The sequence below is a fragment of the Bufo bufo genome, chromosome 1 (assembly GCF_905171765.1).
Source record: "Bufo bufo chromosome 1, aBufBuf1.1, whole genome shotgun sequence".
Classification (NCBI taxonomy): domain Eukaryota; kingdom Metazoa; phylum Chordata; class Amphibia; order Anura; family Bufonidae; genus Bufo; species Bufo bufo.
The window spans coordinates 320,668,280-320,682,161 of record NC_053389.1 but is presented as its reverse complement, the minus strand read 5'-3'; the positions used below and the strand labels follow the sequence as shown (position 1 = coordinate 320,682,161).

The window sequence follows — 13,882 nt, the reverse complement described above, 5'->3', positions numbered from 1 at the left end:
GAGCCTTACAGGGGGGTGATCACCCCATATAGACTCCCTGATCACCCCCCTGTCATTGTTCACCCCCCTGTCATTGATCACCCCCCTGTAAGGCTGCATTCAGATGTCCGTATGATTTTTACGGATCCACTGATACATGGATCGGATCCGCAAAACACATACGGACATCTGAATGGAGCCTTACAGGGGGGTGATCACCCCATATAGACTCCCTGATCACCCCCCTGTCATTGATCACCCCCCTGTCATTGATCACCCCCCTGTAAGGCTGCATTCAGATGTCCGTATGATTTTTACGGATCCACTGATACATGGATCGGATCCGCAAAACACATACGGACATCTGAATGGAGCCTTACAGGGGGGTGATCACCCCATATAGACTCCCTGATCACCCCCCTGTCATTGATCACCCCCCTGTCATTGATCACCCCCCTGTCATTGATCACCCCCCTGTCAGGCTGCATTCAGATGTCCGTATGATTTTTACGGATCCACTGATACATGGATCGGATCCGCAAAACACATACGGACATCTGAATGGAGCCTTACAGGGGGGTGATCACCCCATATAGACTTCCTGATCACCCCCCTGTCATTGATCACCCCCCTGTCATTGATCACCCCCCTGTCAGGCTGCATTCAGATGTCCGTATGATTTTTACGGATCCACTGATACATGGATCGGATCCGCAAAACACATACGGACATCTGAATGGAGCCTTACAGGGGGGTGATCACCCCATATAGACTCCCTGATCACCCCCCTGTCATTGATCACCCCCCTGTCATTGATCACCCCCCTGTAAGGCTGCATTCAGATGTCCGTATGATTTTTACGGATCCACTGATACATGGATCGGATCCGCAAAACACATACGGACATCTGAATGGAGCCTTATAGGGGGGTGATCAATGACAGGGGGGTGATCACCCCATATAGACTCCCTGATCACCCCCCTGTCATTGATCACCCCCCTGTCATTGATCACCCCCCTGTCATTGACTTTTCCCATTTTTTTATACAAAGTTGGCATTTGACCAAGATATTTATCTCACCCAGCATGGGTATATGTAAAATGACACCCCAAAACACATTGCCCAACTTCTCCTGAGTACGGAGATACCACATGTGTGACACTTTTTTGCAGCCTAGGTGGGCAAAGGGGCCCACATTCCAAAGAGCACCTTTCGGATTTCGCAGGTCATTTACCTACTTACCACACATTAGGGCCCCTGGAAAATGCCAGGGCAGTATAACTACCCCACAAGTGACCCCATTTTGGAAAGAAGACACCCCAAGGTATTCCGTGAGGGGCATGGCGAGTTCCTAGAATTTTATATTTTTTGTCACAAGTTGGCGGAAAATGATGATTTTTATATATTTTTTTCCCTTACAAAGTCTCATATTCCACTAACTTGTGACAAAAAATAAAAATGACACCCCAAAACACATTCCCCAACTTCTCCTGAGTACGGCGATACCACATGTGTGGCACTTTTTTGCAGCCTAGGTGGCAAAGGGGCCCACATTCCAAAGAGCACCTTTCGGATTTCACCGGTCATTTTTTACACATTATGATTTCAAACTACTTACCACACATTTGGGCCCCTAGAATGCCAGGGCAGTATAACTACCCCACAAGTGACCCCATTTTGGAAAGAAGACACCCCAAGGTATTCGCTGATGGGCATAGTGAGTTCATAGAAGTTTTTATTTTTTGTCACAAGTTAGTGGAATATGAGACTTTGTAAGAAAAAAAAAAAATCATCATTTTCCACTAACTTGTGACAAAAAATAAAAAGTTCTATGAACTCACTATGCCCATCAGCGAATACCTTAGGGTGTCTACTTTCCGAAATGGGGTCATTTGTGGGGTGTTTGTACTGTCTGGCCATTGTAGAACCTCAGGAAACATGACAGGTGCTCAGAAAGTCAGAACTGCTTCAAAAAGCGGAAATTCACATTTTTGTACCATAGTTTGTAAACGCTATAACTTTTACCCAAACCATTTTTTTTTTACCCAAACATTTTTTTTTATCAAAGACATGTAGAACAATAAATTTAAAGAAAAATTTATATATGGATGTCGTTTTTTTTTGCAAAATTTTACAACTGAAAGTGAAAAATGTGATTTTTTTGCAAAAAAATCGTTAAATTTCGAATAATAACAAAAAAAGTAAAAATTTCAGCAGCAATGAAATACCACCAAATGAAAGCTCTATTAGTGAGAAGAAAAGGAGGTAAAATTCATTTGGGTGGTAAGTTGCATGACCGAGCAATAAACCGTGAAAGTAGGGTAGGTCAGAAGTGTAAAAAGTGGCCTGGTCTTTAAGGGTGTTTAAGCTATAGGGGCTGAGGTGGTTAATCCACTTGTTCATGCAGCCCGGCTTCTCTTCTTTCTTCTTTCTTCAGGACCTGGGTAAAGGACCCTTGATGACATCACTGCGCTCATCACATGGTCCATCACCATGGTGATGGATCATGTGACGGACCATGTGATGAGCACAGTGATGTCACCACAGGTCCTTTTCCTCCTGTCATCAAAGAAGAAGGCAGAAGAGAAGTCGGGCTGCGCGAACAAGTGGATTAAGGTGAGTTAAATTATACAGTTGTGTTCAAAATTATTCAACCCCCACTGAAATTGACTGTTTTGGCCAGTTTGACATTGATTTTGATCATTTCAGTCATCTTGTTTACAATTAAATCAAAGAGGCACTTGTAAGTCAGACAAATATAACATAACATTTATAATGAAATAACCACAAATGTCTTTTCTGTGCTCACATCATTATCAGTTTTATTCAACCCCCAAGTGACATTCAATCTTAGTACTTAGTACAACATCCTTTTCCAGTTATAACAGCTTTTAAACGTGAAGCATAGCTTGACACAAGTGTCTTGCAGCGATCTACGGGTATCTTTGCCCATTCTTCATGGGCAAAAGCCTCCAGTTCAGTCACATTCTTAGGCTTGCGCGCTGCAACTGCTTTCTTTAAGTCCCACCAGAGGTTCTCAATCGGATTTAAGTCTGGTGACTGCGATGGCCACTTAAAAATGTTCCAGCCTTTAATATGCAACCATGCTCTAGTGGACTTGGAGGTATGCTTGGGATCATTGTCCTGTTGAAAGGTCCAACGTCACCCAAGCCTCAGGTTTGTGACGGACTGCATCACATTTATCTCCTGGTACTGAAGAGAATTCATGGTACCTTGCACACGCTGAAGCTTCCCTGTACCTGTAGAAGCAAAACAGCCCCAAAGCATGATTGACCCCCCGCCATGTTTCACAGTAGGCAAGGTGTTCTTTTCTTCATAGGCCTTGTTCTTCCTCCTCCAAACATAGCGTTGATCCATGGGCCCAAACAGTTCTAATTTTGTTTCATCAGTCCACAGAACACTATCCCAAAACTTTTGTGGTTTGTCCACATGACTTTTGGCATACTGCAGTCGACTCTTCTTATTCTTTGGAGACAGCAAGGGGGTGCGCCTGGGAGTTCTGGCATGGAGGCCTTCATTACGCAGTGTGCACCTTATTGTCTGAGCTGAAACTTCAGTACCCACATCTGACAAATCTTTTTTCAGTTCCTCAGCAGTCACACGGGGACTTTTCTCCACTTTGCGCTTCAGGTAGCGCACAGCAGTCGAAGTCAGCATCTTCTTTCTGCCACGACCAGGTAGCGTTTCAACAGTGCCCTTTGCCTTCAATTTGCGAATGATGCTTCCTATGGTGTCTCTTGGTATGTTTAACATCTTTGCAATCTTCATATAGCCATTGCCCTTCCTGTGAAGAGAAATCACCTCTTCTCTTGTCTTCCTGGACCATTCTCTTGACTTCACCATGTTTGTAAACACACCAGTAAATGTCTAGAAGGAGCTGAGTATCACAGTCCTTTTAAATCTGCCTAATTGGTGCTTATTATGCTTGATTGCTGCTCCTTGACATCCACAGGTGTTTTCAATACCTGATCGAAAACACTTGAATGAACCTTTGTTCTTAAGAGTGGTAGTCTTTAAGGGGTTGAATAATTGTGTCAATGAAGAAATCACAAAAAAAACATTTAATACTGTATTACAAAAACAATTGATGTCATTTTAGTTGCATTTGGTTCTTTAAAAGTCCTTGTAAGATTTCATTCTGAACACAATTACAAATGTACACTAAATTCCCTAAAACCCTTTACAGCATTGGGTGTTGAATAATTTTGAACACAACTGTATAAAAAAATTTAACCCCTCCAGCCCTATTTTACTAAGCATTGTGTATTAAGAATGCTATTATTTTCCCTTATAACCATGTTATAAGGGAAAATAATAATGATCGGGTCCCCATCCCGATCATCTCCTAGGAACCATGCGTGAAAATCTCACCGCATCCGCACTTGCTTGCGGATGCTTGTGATTTTCACGCAGACCCATTCACTTCTATGGGGCCTGCGTTGCGTGAAAAATGCACAATATAGAGCTTGCTGCGATTTTCATGCAATGCACAAGTGATGCGTGAAAATCACCGCTCATGTGCACAGACCCATAGAAATGAATGGGTCCGGATTCAGTGCGGGTGCAATGCGTTCACCTCACATTGTGCTGCCCCATAGAAATGAATGGGTCCGCAATTCCATTCCGCAAAATGCGGAACGAAATTGCGGACGTGTGAATGGACCCTAACACTGAATTTTAACCGCTCCCTGGGAGGGTGGCAACAGCCCCATCTAGTGATGAATGGCCTATTAACACCTTTTACACCAAAAACCACATTATATACATATCACATTATTAACATACATAATCATATTTGTAACCTTTTTGCAGTATGCCACTACCGTAGCAGAGGGACGCTGCACCCTGTTACTTCTGTCCATGATAACTGAAAAGACACCTGGAGAGAGAATTAAAAATCTGTGAGACGTCAAATTACCAGCCACATCACTGAAGAAAGTAGTGGAACAGCAAATAATACAACTACATATAAAATGGGATGAGATCTACTACTGCATATGGGCCAAATGCTATTACAGAGATGACTGGCAGCATTCAGGGACTGTTGTGCAATGCACACTGTGAGGTAAGATGAGGTGTTCTAGAGAGTGGAAGGGTCAGTAGAAAAATCAACTGCTCCCGGCTACTGCCAGTAATGATCCAGCCAACTATCCCTGGGGTCTCCCCAGACAAATAGTTTCATACCTGATGTTGCAGTTTCCTGGAGGTACCTTGTCCAGCTTCACTCAAACTGAAAGATGCCAAACCGACATGCAGAATACAGACCCCTGTTCTCACAAAGCATGCTGCTAATATCCCTAAATTAATCATGAATGGGCAATCTGGAATTCAGTATTTCTCAAATATGCCCCTAAACAAGCAGCTTCTGCAGCCCTAAGGGTACTTTCACACTAGCGTTTTTTTCTTTTCCGGCATAGAGTTCCGTCCTAGGGGCTCAATACCGGAAAAGAACTGATCAGGCATATCCCCATGCATTGTGAGTGGAGAGCAATCCGTTCAGGATATATCAGGGTGTCTTCAGTTCAGTCTTTTTGACTGTTCAGGACGGAGATAATACCGCAGCATGCTACGGTTTTATCTCCGGACCAAAAAAATAAACACTTGCCTGAATGCCGGATCCAGAATTTTTCTCCATAGGAATGTATTAGTGCCGGATTGACGGATCCGTTATTCCGGTCTGCGCATGCGCAGACCTTTAAAAATGTGAAAAAAATTAATCCCGCATACGTTTTGCCGGATGACACCGGAAAAACGGATCCGGTATTGCAATGCATTTTTCTGACTGATCAGGCATTCTTCAGACTGATCAGGATCCTGATAAGTCTGAAAAATGCCTGATCAGTCAGAAAAAATGAAATCAGGCAGGCAGTTCAGGCAACGGAACTGCCTGCCGGAATCAAACAACGCAAGTGTGAAAGTACCCTAACTCTTTGGCTCAACATTTCTATAATACTGTACAAGAAACAGTGAAATTGGGACAGAAAAATTAGAACCGGTCACTGTATCCGGCGTACATGCCGGCTTTTAGCCAGACAGAAAATGCTACATGCAACATTTTTTGTCGGGCTAAAAGTCGGCATATTTGCAGTGAATGAGGATCCGGCGGTGCAAGGTGGTATCCGTCTGTGCCAGAAATGGTGAACTCCAGCAGTCTGTTCCTCCACAATGACGCTGTGCGCTCCTGCTCTGAACAGGAATCCAGCCCGGCATACCACGGACCGCTCTCGGCCACGGAACACGGCCGTGTGCATTTGGCCTTACAAGGATGATGATTGGAATCACCTAGCAAAACAAACAACATATATGTCAAGTGGGTAAGTGGGTATTTGGAGATCAAGATATCAATGACCTATCCTCAAATTAGACCATTAATATCAGATTGGTGGGTGTCCAACACCCAGAAAACCCACCAATCAGCTGTTCCCTGAACCCCCCCAGTACTGAAACTACCACCAATGGGGTCAGGAGCATAGCTCTATGCAAAGTCTAGTTCATCAATATCTGTGGCACCCTGGGTGATCTGCTGTTCTTCAGGAGCTCTGGCTCTAGAAGTAGGTAGACAAACCTCCTGAAGTGAACACTGCAGTAACCAGCTCCATCCACTACACCACACAGTGGACGGAGCTGTGTAGTCCCAAAACACCTGATCAGTGGGGGTGCCTGGAGTCGGAATTCCACCAATTCTGATATTGATGACCTTTAATAAGGATGGGCGTTCAAAATAAAAAATCCTGGCAAACCCCATTAAGAAAATATAAATGACACACAAATGGAGGGTGCCCTAGTAAATGTTTTGCATTGGGGCCTGAGGGCTTCAAGCTGCGCCTCTGACCGGAAAATATACATTCAAAACTGACTTCTATGGTTTTGGATGGAAATTAACACAATTATTAAGTGAATGCAATATTTGCAGTATGTTAGAAAGATTCAGCTTTACTCACATGACTGTTCGGAAGTGAAGCTAGTGTGATCCAAGCTACAGAACTGAGTCCCAGAGGTTTTCCTTTATGTAATAACCTATGGAATTCAGTTCTCAGAGCTGGGAACTCATCTGGCAGAGTACGTTTATGGCTGTGTAGCAGGAGATGCCTACTTCTTACTGTTAGGGTCCCTTCACACGTCCGTAGAATGGGTCCGGATCCGTTCCGCAATGTTGCAGAACAAATCTGGACCCATTCATTCTCTGTGGGGCCGGAAGAGATGCGGACAGCACACAGTGTGATGTCCGCATCCGCATTTCGAGAGCGCGGCCCGGATCTTCCGGTCCGCGGCTCCCAAAAAAAATAGTTCTATTCTTGTCCACAATTGCAGACAAGAATAGGCAGTTCTATGGGGGGTGCCGGCCGGGTGTATTGCGGATCCGCAATACACTACGGACGTGTGAATGGACCCTTTTGCTGCATATCAGGAAACATCCAGACAGAAATAACATTATACAACATCATGACAAATGGTGGAAATTCCAAAGAAAAAAAAAAATAAAAAATTAACATATGTGATATTCTGAGAAATAAATGGTACTGTCAAATTCCTTTAGTGCAGGCATGCTCAACCTGCACTCCTCCAGCTGTTGCAAAACTACAACTCCCATCATTCCCTGACAGCCTACAGCTATCATCCTACAGAAGGGCATAGTGGGAGTTGTAGTTTTACAACAGCTCGGAGGGCCGCAGGTTGAGCCAGATTATCAAGGATTATCAAATATTCTGGAATATTGGATAGAAAAGCATATCAAATTTACATATTCGGGTGGGGATCCTTCAGGATAAAATATCATACCACTTTTTTTCTCATTTTCAAAACAGAGAAGTTTCCTAATCTGCTTTCTGTTCAGTTTTCTGCTTCTGGTTTTATGAAATTCAAATGTATATTTAAACTGTGTCCTGGAAGCAGATGTCAGATCATCAGATTGCGGATAAGAGTAATTTTACAGCATTTTTTTCTCTTATTTTTTTTCCCCATCGAGACAGCCTCTTTTTGTAGGCCCCTATATGAGGTGGAACGCCCTATATCTACCAGAACAGAGATCTGCTCTGTAGGAATAAGGAAAGGTGAATATATATTAAAGAAGATAATGAGAAAGTTGGGGCACTCATCTAGTTTGGTTCTTTATTAAGCAAGCATAGCTCAATTGCTTTAGCTTCATAAATACACTATACAAGTTGCATATACTGAAAACAAACAAGCACACTAGTGTACAACTACAGTCATGTGCTTACTGGATGAGAACATTTGGGATGCAAGATCCTTTTTGCAAATATACAATTCAGTTCATAACTCACTAAAATATGTCCATGCGCATTGACCCAGTGGTTCAATACTAAAGGGTTAATACTACTGTTCACTGCTGAAGGGTTAATGTTACGGTTCACCGCTAAAGAATTAATGTTATATTATGGTTCAATTTTAAAGTTGTTGAGATGCTTACTGAGATACTTTCAGTGGTACAAATACACACAGCCGGAATCCATGTTTTGCGATCCGCAAAAACTGATACAGTCGTGTGAATGCCCCCTTATTAGGATACATTCAGAAAACCGTTTAACAACTGTCACGTCGTCATTTTCAGAGCCAATTATAGTCTATGGGGTTACTAATATGGTTGCTTTTTAACGGCCAGTGAATGGCGGCCATCCAAAAAATAGGACATGTCCTATTTTTAGCCGTTTTCACAGCCAGGCAGACTCCATTGAAAATCAGTGGGCCCATTTTTTATGGCCATTTAGACAGGAGTGCACCCAACTTACGGCCATTAAAATGGGTGCACTGTAAAAAAAAAAAAAAAAGGCCATTTAGGAGTTAAAATAAAAACATAATACTCACCTTATCCACAGGGACAATCGCTCCTTATTAGAGGCTGCAGAAACGAATGCACAATGCGAGGTGACGTCACTATGCTGGGAGTGTCAGGTCCTGGTGCCTCCAGTGAGGAGCGAATGTCCTCACAGGTGCGAGTGGATGAGGTATGGCTTTATTTTTGTTTGCCGTAATGGGGGTGGGGTTAGTGTGGGGGAATTATTGGACATTAATGGGGGACATTATTATGGCCACTATGAGGACATATATACTGGGATCACTATGGGGCTATTATATATACTGGGGGCACCGAAGGGGCCATTATATGTCCAGGGGACACTACATAGGCTTTATATATACCAGAGATCAGCAACTTTCAGCACTCCCTCTGTGGTGAAACTACGACTCCCAGCATGCACACTTGCTTGGCTGTTCTCAGAACATTCATAGAAGGTGCATGGAGCATGCTGGGAGTTGTAGTTTCACAACAGCTGGAGTGCCAGAGGTTGCTGTCCCCTAATATATACTGAGGGCACTGTAGGCGGGAACAAAATATGTACTGATGGCACTGCAGGGGTTGGGATTTAAAAAAAAAAGCCTAGGAATTTCATCTTATTTTGATGGCCACTTAATGCACACACTTTGGGTCCATTCAAACGTCCGTAGAATGGGTCCGGATCCGTTCCGTTATGCGGAACGGGTGTGGACTTATTCATTTTCAATGTGGCTGGAAAAGAGGCGGACCATTTCCGGTCCGCGGCCCCGAACTTCAGTTCCGTGGCTCCGGAAAAAAATAGAGCGTGTCCTATTCTTGTCCGCAGCTGTGGACAAGATTAAGAATCCTCTATTAAGTGCCGGCGATGTGCAGCATCAGTGTTTTGCGGTCCGCAATATGCTGACTGCAAAACACTACGGATGACTGAATGGCCCTTTAGGCTACATGTACACGACCGTATGTGTTTTGCGGTCCACAAATTGCGGACATCCGTTTCGTGTGCATGTAGCCTTAGTCAAAATGACTGGGGATGAGCGAATCGACTTCAGATGAAACATCCAAAGTCGATTTGCATAAAACTTCGTTCCAATACTCTACGGAGCAGGAGCTCCGTACAGTATTAAAATGTATTGGCTCTGATGAGCCAAACGTATTGCTTCACGGAGTCTCGCAGGACGTCACGTAATAACTTCATAAATTTATTTGTACTGTAAAAAAACATTTCCAGAACTCAGGTTCGGTTCCAAGGTACCACTTCGCAAAGCAATAACTTTGTCTCATCTGAGCTAATACATTTTGTACGAAGCTCCTGCTCTGTACAGTAGTGGAACAAAGTTTTATGCAAATCGACTTCAGATGTTTCATCCGAAGTCGATTCGCTCATCCCTAAAAATGACCATAAAAAATTAGTGTTTCCATTTTTTACGAACGTTATGTTTCACTGCCTTACACATGCATCCAAAAATGTTGCTAAAGTAATATTACCTCAGCCTGATTAGAACATTAAAACAAAAAAATTGTATTAATTAATTTTATTAATACAATAATTTAAAACCAAGAGGCATAACGGCCCAGTATCACATTATAGGATATTATTGTACTTGGGTTGGTAAGAGGTATCTATATATATATATATATATATATATATATAAAGAAGGACATATGTATATATATATATATATGTATGCTCTGCAATCACTCAAAAGCGCAACCATCGATTTCAACTAAACTTGGTATACACATCCCTTGCTACCTGAAAAGAAATCTTGTGGGGGTCACAGCTCTCTAGGACGTACCATTTCTGAGGTATTCCCAAAAAATGACCGGCATCAGCCAATACAAGCCTGCAAGTCTTTCTCTTCATATCCCAACTGCCATACACACGGTCACATGTCCCTTATCAGCCAATAGAAGCTCGCAGGCCCTTAGTCTCCACATACACACAGTTTTACACCAGGTTTCCATAACAACCCAGCCATTTTTCTTCACTGCTGTAGGTCAGCTTTAGGCTAGGGCTACACGACGACAATAAGTCGTACGACACATAGGGCACAACTACACTGCTACATGTGTCGCGTGGCATTGATGTCGCACAGCAATTTTTATAATGATAGTCTATGGTGTTGCACTGCGACATGTGACATGCTGCGACTGTGACGCGACAGTAGCAGAAAAATCCATCTTTGATGGATTTTTTGCGACTGTAGTGTCGCAGTCGCAGCATGTCACATGTCGCAGTGTGACACCATAGCCTATCATTATAAAAATTGTTGAGACAAAATGTCGAGCGACACATGTCGTTGTGTAGCCCTAGCATTAAAGGGCCAGGGCGCTGTGGAGGTCACTGTTAAGGGGGCAGGCCGCTGTGAAGGTCACTGTTAAAGAGGCGTTCACTGTGGATGTTACTGTTAAGGGGGCAGGGGCCACTATTAAAGGGGCAACTGCTGTGGAGGTCACTGTTAAGGAAGTGGGGTGCTGTGAAAGTCACTGTTAGGCCCCTTGCACGAACACATTCCGTGGGGCAGCCACAGCGGATAGTGGACCCATTCACTTTAATGGGTCCGCGATCCGGCCATTCCGCAAAAAGATAGGACATGTTCTATCTTTTTGCGGAACGGAAGTACGGGACGAAACCCCGGAGTGCTTCCATAGGGTTCCGTTCCGTGCTTCCATTCCGCATCTCCGGATTTGCGGACCCATTCAAGTGAATGGGTCTGCAGCCGTGATGCGGAATGCCCACGGAACGGCATCCGTGTATTGCGGATCCGCAAATGCGGTCCGCAATACGGCAACGGGAAGCACACGTTCGTGTGCAGGGGGCCTTAAAGGGACGGGCTGCTGTAAAGGTCAAAGTTAAGGGAATGGGCTGCTGTGGAGGTCCCATTTTAAAGTGGCAGGGCGCTGTGGGGGGGGGGGTTCAGTGTTAAGGGGTGAGGGACTGTGGAGTTCACTATTAAGGGGGCGGGGTGCTGTAGCGGTCACTTATGGGGGATACTGTCGATATCTTATAACGACACACACAAACATTAAATGAAATAGATGAAATATACCCGTGCGGAACTGGGTCCTTCTGCTAGTATGTTATAAATATTGCCTCTCCCAATCTACCACTGATGTAATTGACAGGTGGTACCAATGATAGATTTTTTTTATCATAGATGCATAAGTACCTCTGTCCTCAGTACCCTATTGAATATAGCCACTGTGTGGTGACACTAAATGGTCAATCAGAAGATCCCTCTATTGACTCATAACACACAGTGGAGGTTATTTGCATTTGAACTCTGGGTCTGCCACTGATAGTAAGCAGATCCTGTACCCAGAGCAGATCCGGACAGGTCAGAACACGATGACCACTCGAAGAAGCGGTCACCAGAAGAAATTGAACAGCATTTGGTGTCTCGGTCAGCCAGCCAGCGAAAGTGGGGTGCACCTGACCTAGGTGAGCTGCTGCCAGCAGGGGGAAAAGGGGGTGCTGGGGCTCTAAGCTTTTGGGGGTCTGCTGAGCTAACGGATGCCCCCCTACGGCAGTAGCACCCCCATAGCCCCCATATATGGCAAAAAAATTATTGCCTCTGGGTGACACCATTTTCTACCGCACCGGGTGACACCAGCCCTAGCAACGCCACTGATTATGGCTTACAGCTTATGAAACCCCAAAGTCACAATCTCAGGTACCCTTTGCTCAGGGGGTATGGATTAATTAGCTGACTAGAGTGTGACACTTTGAGCCTAGAATATTGAACCTTTTCACAAAATTCTAATTTTAAGCTGCATTAATGTAATTCCTTTTAATTTGCATTACTGAAAGAAATGGACTTTTGCACGATATTCTAATTTTTTGAGTTTCACCTGCATTTTAAAGAAAACAAGGCACACAGAAGATTCACCTGCTCTTCCAGCAATCCAGTAGATCTCACAGTTTTTCAGTGTTCAGGGCGTTTCTGAAGAGTTGTCATATCTGCAAAAATGTAAAATGTAAAATTTTTAGAACAAATGATGAACCTAGTAACCAAATATTTCAAGTAGTGTATCAATCACAACTTCATATTGAATATGTCATGTTAATGTTAATATGTCATGATAAACTAATGTGTGATTATGTCATTAGTCGGTATTGACTGTCGCTATACAGACAGCAGAGCTTTCCTTTTAAGGACCAAAGCATGTCTATTTTTTAAATCAGATCATTTTTAGTGGTATTTTCAAAAAACAATGACATCCATATCTTCTCCATAGTATTACATCATATGATCATACATTCATATCCTAAATCCCCAACAAGAAAAGTACCCGCCCCCCTCCTCCAAAAAAAACCCACTGAGATATCCTATTTCCCCCCACCCCCTTCTTCACTCTGGTATTGACTTCCCCATTACTCGCTCACATAGTCAGTCCACTACTATTCATCCATGAGCTGAGTACATCCCCTTTTCAGAAACACTGCCTTCTCATACATCAACATGGTGTTAACCGAGGATCTAAATTCATTTACTGTTGGGGGATCCATCTGGATCCAATGTAAAGCTAGCAATTTCCTGGCAACATACAATAATTTTCCTATAGCCACCCTTCATAGCCATTCATCTGTCCTGATATTTGCTACATAACCCAGTATGCACACTTTAGGGTCCCGTGCGATTTGCACAGAGAAGACCCTCTGTATAATCTCCAATACTCCGTTCCAAAAGGAAACCAGCCTGTGGCATTGCCCTAACATATGTATCAAATCTGCCAGTTCCATCGAGCATCTAGGACATGTCACATCTAGTCTAACAGCGATACGGCTTAAAAATATCGGTGTTTGTGTACTCTATGCACAATAAACAGTTGGGACAATTTCCTATTCTCACTCAGCGATGTTAACGGCACTGCCTCCAAAACGTCTTCCCATTGCTCCTGCGATATCTCCCCTAAATCTCTCTCCCATTTGCACATGCAAGTTAGTGAATGAGACTGCAGGAGCTTGTTAAGCAACATTCGGTATATCATTGAAATCAATCCCCTCTTTTCTCCGCCTGAAACAATCAGATGTACGATTACGCGATAACGGGACATATTCCGTAAATCCAGTAATACCCCTCAGTTGTT

General features: G+C 43.6%; 1 long non-coding RNA gene across 1 annotated transcript; it reads right to left on the bottom strand.

Annotated features, from left to right (window-relative positions):
• Window positions 1–4,584: 4,584 nt before the first annotated feature.
• Window positions 4,585–12,736, bottom strand: LOC120986990. Its single transcript, XR_005775865.1, has 3 exons — window positions 12,682–12,736; window positions 7,742–8,028; window positions 4,585–4,879 (listed from the first exon to the last, which is right to left on the bottom strand). It is a non-coding gene; the product is annotated as an uncharacterized LOC120986990 (long non-coding RNA).
• Window positions 12,737–13,882: the final 1,146 nt, after the last annotated feature.